General features: G+C 48.0%; 1 protein-coding gene across 4 annotated transcripts in view; it reads left to right on the top strand.

The window, feature by feature from the left end:
• Positions 1-6,596, top strand: part of micu1 (mitochondrial calcium uptake 1) — a 110,907-nt gene that overhangs the window by 34,167 nt on the left and 70,144 nt on the right. The window lies entirely within an intron of this gene.

Raw genomic sequence — 6,596 nt, 5'->3', positions numbered from 1 at the left:
ACGATAGTACACAAGTATAAACACCATGGACCACGCAGCCGTCACACCGCTCATCAGGAAGGAGACGCGTTCTGTCTCCTAGAGTTGAACGTACTTTGGTGCGAAATGTGCAAATAAATCCCAGAACGACAGCAAAGGACCTTGTGAGGATGCTGGAGGAAACGGGTACAAAAGTATCTATATCCCCAGTAAAACGAGTCCTATATCGACATAACCTGAAAGGCCGCTCAGCAAGAAAGAAGCCACAGCTCCTAAACCACCTTACAAAAGCCAAACTACGGTTTTCAACTGCACATGGGGACAAAGATTGTACTTTTTGGAGAGATGTCCTCTGGTCTGATGAAGCAAAAATAGAACTGTTTGGCCATAATGACCATCGTTATGTTTGGCGGAAAAAGGAGGAGGCTTGCAAGCCGAAGAACACCACGTTTGGGATGAAGCACGGGGGTGGCAGGATCATGTTGTGGGGGTGGTGCACTTCACAAAATGGATCATGAGGTAGGAAAATTAATGTGGCTATATTGAAGCATCATCTCAAGATATCAGTCAGGAAGTTGAAGCTTGGTCACAAATGGGTCTTCAAAATGGACAATAACCCCAAGCATACTTTGAAAGCTGTGGCAAAATGGCTTAAGGACAACAAAGTCAAGGTATTGGAGTGGCCGTCACAAAGCCCTGACCTCAATCCTATAGAAAATGTGTGGGCAGAACTGAAAAAGCACATGCGAGCAAGTAGTCCTACAAACCTGACTCAGTTACACCAGCTCTGTCAGGAGGAATGGGCCAAAATTCACCCAACTTATTGTGGGAAGCTTGTGGAAGGCGACCCGGAATGTTTGACCCAAGTTAAACAAGTTAAAGGCAACGCTACCAAATACTAATTGAGTGTATGTAAACTTCTGACCCACTGGGAATGTGATGAAAGAAATAAAAGCTGAAATAATTATCTCTATTCTGACATTTCACATTCTTAAAATAAAATGGTGATCCTAACTTACCTACGTCAGGGAATTATTACTAGGATTGAATGTCAGGAATTGTGAAAAACTGAGTTTAAATATATTTGGCTAAGGTGTATGTAAACTTCCGACTTCAACTGTGAACAGATGATCTCTGCATGTGTGGTTCCCACCGTGAAGCATGGGGGAGGAGGTGTGGGGGTGCTTTGCTGGTGACACTGTCTGGGATTTATGTAGAATTCAAGGCACACTTAACCAGATTGGCTTCCACAGCATTCTGCAGCAATACACCATCCCATCTGCCTTGGGCTTAGTGGGACCATCATTTGTTTTTCAACAGGACAATGACCCAACACACCTCCAGGCTGTGTAAGGGCTATTTGTCCAAGAAGGAGAGTGATGGAGTGCTGCATCAGATGACCTGGCCTCCACAATCACCCGACCTCAACCCAATTGAGATGGTTTGGGATGAGTTGGACTGCAGAGTGAAGGAAAAGCAGCCAGCAATTGCTCAGCATATGTGGGAACTCCTTCAAGATTGTTGGAAAAGCATTCCAGGTGAAGCTGGTTGAGAGAATGCCAAGCGTGTAAAAAGCTGTCATCAAGGCAAAGGCTTTTGCTCTTGACTGGGACAGACTTGAGGCTGGCAACTAAATTAATTGAATATTGCTCTTGACTGGGACTAAATTAATATATGTTTTTGGTGGTCCTAATATCTTGCATTATGGTTATTTTATGCTTATATTAAAATAAATATCACTAAAAAATGTCCTATGGTAGTGAGTTGATGTTGTAGCAAAGTTGGTCTACAAAGCTGGATGATTTCTTCATGCATTGTAAAGTGTTGTAGCCTGTAATGGACATTGTTTTGCGAACAGTAATTAAGTTTCAAAGTTTTTTTTATGCTGTATTTCATTTATTCAAGTGTGTTTAACTTCTGTGCAGCATAAACGGTGACTCCGGACAGGGTAGAGCTAGTGAGGAGTATGTAAACCCGGGGCGGACCTGGCGGGTCCCGGTGGCAATAAATGAATACAAGCGAAAGCTTAGCTTGACTTGGAAGAGTTACCGTGTTGGATACTTTTAGCCTGCTAGCTGCTTCCCAAGTCCTTAATCCAGCCCGGTCCTTAATCCTGCCCGGTCCTTAATCCAGCCCGGTCCTTAATCCAGCCCGGTCCTTAATCCTGCCCGGTCCTTAATCCTGCCCAAGTCCTTAATCCTTCCCAAGTCCTTAATCCAGCCCGGTCCTTAATCCAGCCCGGTCCTTAATCCAGCCCGTTCCTTAATCCAGCCCGGTCCTTAATCCAGCCCGGTCCTTAATCCAGCCCGGTCCTTAATCCAGCCCGGTCCTTAATCCAGCCCGGTCCTTAATCCAGCCCGGTCCTTAATCCAGCCCGGTCCTTAATCCAGCCCGGTCCTTAATCCAGCCCGGTCCTTAATCCAGCCCGGTCCTTAATCCAGCCCGGTCCTTAATCCAGCCCGGTCCTTAATCCTGCCCGGTCCTTAATCCTGCCCGGCCACTGAGTTTGCTCTGAAGCATGAAAAGTAACCTGCTAGTATTTGTTGGGTTTCTTTAACCTGGTAGTATTCGTTGGGTTTCTTTAACCTGGTAGTATTCCTTAGCTTTCTTTTAACCTGGTAGTGTTTGTTAGCTTTCTTTTAACCTGGTAGTGTTCCTTAGCTTTCTTTAACCTGGTAGTGTTCCTTAGCTTTCTTTAACCTGGTAGTGTTCCTTAGCTTTCTTTAACCTGGTAGTGTTCCTTAGCTTTCTTTAACCTGGTAGTGTTCCTTAGCTTTCTTTAACCTGGTAGTGTTCCTTAGCTTTCTTTAACCTGGTAGTGTTCCTTAGCTTTCTTTAACCTGGTAGTGTTCCTTAGCTTTCTTGAAGACTGACCTGAGCCTGGTTAGGAGGGTCCTTCCATTGCCTCCCTCTCACTTCCATTCTTCCCCCTCTTTCTGATTCTGTTATTACAGTAATACTGCTGACCTGAGCTTCACTGTATTAGAGGGAGAGAAGTGGAGAGGGGGAAAAAGTGATTTGTAGTGCATTTGACCCACAGCCAGGCCACTCATCTCTCCTTCCAGCGCTCGCTCGCTCTCTCGCCACCACCCACAGTCAGATTCTACGAGAGAGAGCGAATGCGGAGAGGGAGAGAGAGAGAGATTGCAGAGAGCAGCGAAGGAGGGTTTACAGTACATTTACCTCACACCTCTCATCTCTCTCGACACCTCGCTGGCTCTGTCAGACCTAATGACACGACAGTGCAGTACAGGAGAGCGGAGGAGGGGAGATTACAGTGCATATACTGTTGGTATATAGCCTAATAATACCACTCTGGCTGGCTGACTGTATATTTGATTCACTATTCACTGTTTGACTGCCCCCTGGTAAATAGGCTTTCCTTTGTTGTGTTCTGGCTGATTGGTTTCTCTAGCCCCTGGATAAATGCTTCCTTAAACTCTATTTATTACATTTTGGATTGGAACGGAATCAATGGAACGCTATCCAACCAATGGAAATCACTGGACTCCATTCTAATTAATTCCAGCCAGTCAGCTGAGCCCGTCCTCTTATAGCTCCTCCCATCAGCCTCCTCTGCAAATTATGTAGTCTGGTTGGTTGAAATAGTTCCACTGGACTGAGACTAGATCTTAATAAATAACTAGTTTCCTTTTTCTTGTTGAAAGGTTTTAAATGAGTTTTCAGAAGAGAAGGTGGGTCAGTCGAGTTCTGCTTCAGTTTCCTACCGTTTTTATTTGTTAATTTATAAAATTAATTTTAAATTATCCCACAGAAAAATAGCGGAGCACACAGATGTGATATGTAATGTCCCAGGTTAAGATTAATATTAGCACTGAGCTCTTAAAAACATACTTTTGTTAAAATTCCCCCTTAAAGTCATTTTAATCTTCAGACTTGAAGGGTTTTGCGTTTTAGTTTAGGGGCGGAGGCACGCAGCGAGAGAGGGGGGGGGGGGGTGCTGCAGCGAGAGAGAGGGGGGCTGACAGTGAATCTCAGTAAGACTAAAATAATGGTGTTCCAAAAAAGGTCCAGTAGCCAAGACAACAAATACAATTTCTATCTAGACACTGTTGCCCTGGAGCAGACCAGCTAAACATCAGTGCCTCGGGTAACATCCACAAAGCTGTGAACGAGATGAGACACGGCAAGAAGGGCCTTCTATGCCATCAAAAGGAACATAAAATTCGACGTATCCAATGCGTTTAGTTTAGGGGCAGAGGGGTGCAGAGAGAGAGGGGGGGGCGCAGAGAGAGAGGGGGGGGGCGCAGCGAGAGAGGGAGGGGGGATCTCTCTCCTCTATCGTTCCAGTGCTTTACACTGCAGCATCTCTCCCCTCTATCGTTCCAGTGCTTTACGCTGCAGCATCTCTCTCCTCTATCGTTCCAGTGCTTTACCTTCCAGCATCTCTCTCCTCTATCCTTCCAGTGCTTTACGCTGCAGCATCTCTCTCCTCTATCGTTCCAGTGCTTTACCTTCCAGCATCTCTCTCCTCTATCCTTCCAGTGCTTTACACTGCAGCATCTCTCCCCTCTATCCTTCCAGTGCTTTACGCTGCAGCATCTCTCTCCTCTATCCTTCCAGTGCTTTACGCTGCAGCATCTCTCCCCTCTATCGTTCCAGTGCTTTACGCTGCAGCATCTCTCTCCTCTATCGTTCCAGTGCTTTACGCTGCAGCATCTCTCTCCTCTATCCTTCCAGTGATTTACACTGCAGCATCTCTCTCCTCTATCGTTTCAGTGCTTTACACTGCAGCATCTCTCTCCTCTATCGTTCCAGTGCTTTACGCTGCAGCAGACTTTTTCTATTTTGCAAATACACTTCCTGTTGATGTTCATTTAGAGCTGGACTATTATTGCCCTGCCAGAAGTATTTGGGTGGACGTTTTAGTTAAAAGTGAGGTTGTTTGCAAGTTGTGCATTGTTAGTTGAACTGTATTGAGGTGGGATGTACTGATGACATGTAGCCGAGACGATTGTGGACATTTTTAAGGCCTTTGTTGTATCTATGAACACCCCCCCACATTCATACCCTCTGCTCTCCTCCACTATGAAACACCCCCCCCCCCCCACATTCATACCCTCTGCAGTCCTCCACTATGAACACCTCCCCCCACATTCATACCCACTGCTCTCCTCCACTATGAAACACCCCCCCACATTCGTACCCTCTGCAGTCCTCCACTATGAACACCCCCCCCCACATTCATACCCTCTGCAGTCCTCCACTATGAACACCCCCCACATTCATACCCTCTGCAGTCCTCCACTATGAACACCCCCCCACACATTCATACCCCCTGCTCTCCTCCACTATGAACACCCCCCACACATTCATACCCTCTGCTCTCCTCCACTATGAACACCCCCCACATTCATACCCTCTGCTCTCCTCCACTATGAACACCCCCCCACATTCATACCCTCTGCTCTCCTCCACTATGAACACCCCCCCCACATTCATACCCTCTGCACTCCTCCACTATGAACACCCCCCCCCACATACATACCCTCTGCACTCCTCCACTATGAACACCCCCCCCCACATACATACCCTCTGCACTCCTCCACTATGAACACACCCCCTCCCCCCACATTCATACCCTCTGCACTCCTCCACTATGAACACCCCCCACATTCATACCCTCTGCTCTCCTCCACTATGAAACACCCCCCCACATTCGTACCTCTGCAGTCCTCCACTATGAACACCCCCCCACATTCATACCCTCTGCTCTCCTCCACTATGAACACCCCCCCCCACATTCATACCCTCTGCTCTCCTCCACTATGAACAAACCCCCCCCCCACACATTCATACCCTCTGCACTCCTCCACTATGAACACCCCCCCCCCCCCCCCACATTCATACCCTCTGCACTCCTCCACTATGAACACCCCCCCCCACATTCATACCCTCTGCACTCCTCCACTATGAACACCGCCCCCCACATTCATACCCTCTGCAGTCCTCCACTATGAACACCCCCCCACATTCATACCCTCTGCACTCCTCCACTATGAACACCCCCCCACATTCATACCCTCTGCACTCCTCCACTATGAACACCCCCCCACATTCATACCCTCTGCACTCCTCCACTATGAACACCCCCCCCACACATTCATACCCTCTGCACTCCTCCACTATGAACACCCCCCCCCCACATTCATACCCTCTGCTCTCCTCCACTATGAACACCCCCCCCCCCACATTCATACCCTCTGCTCTCCTCCACTATGAACACCCCCCCCCACATTCATACCCTCTGCACTCCTCCACTATGAACACCCCCCCACATTCATACCCTCTGCACTCCTCCACTATGAAACACCCCCCCACATTCATACCCTCTGCACTCCTCCACTATGAACACCCCCCCCACATTCATACCCTCTGCACTCCTCCACTATGAACCCCCCCCCACATTCATACCCTCTGCACTCCTCCACTATGAACACACCCCCCACATTCATACCCTCTGCACTCCTCCACTATGAACACCCCCCACATTCATACCCTCTGCACTCCTCCACTATGAACACACCCCCCCACATTCATACCCTCTGCACTCCTCCACTATGAACACCCCCCCCCACATTCATACCCTCTGCACT

Source organism: Oncorhynchus gorbuscha, linkage group LG11, assembly GCF_021184085.1.
Source record: "Oncorhynchus gorbuscha isolate QuinsamMale2020 ecotype Even-year linkage group LG11, OgorEven_v1.0, whole genome shotgun sequence".
In the NCBI taxonomy this organism is placed as follows: domain Eukaryota; kingdom Metazoa; phylum Chordata; class Actinopteri; order Salmoniformes; family Salmonidae; genus Oncorhynchus; species Oncorhynchus gorbuscha.
Note: the sequence above shows the minus strand (reverse complement) of the source record. Positions and strands in the feature narration are given on the sequence as shown.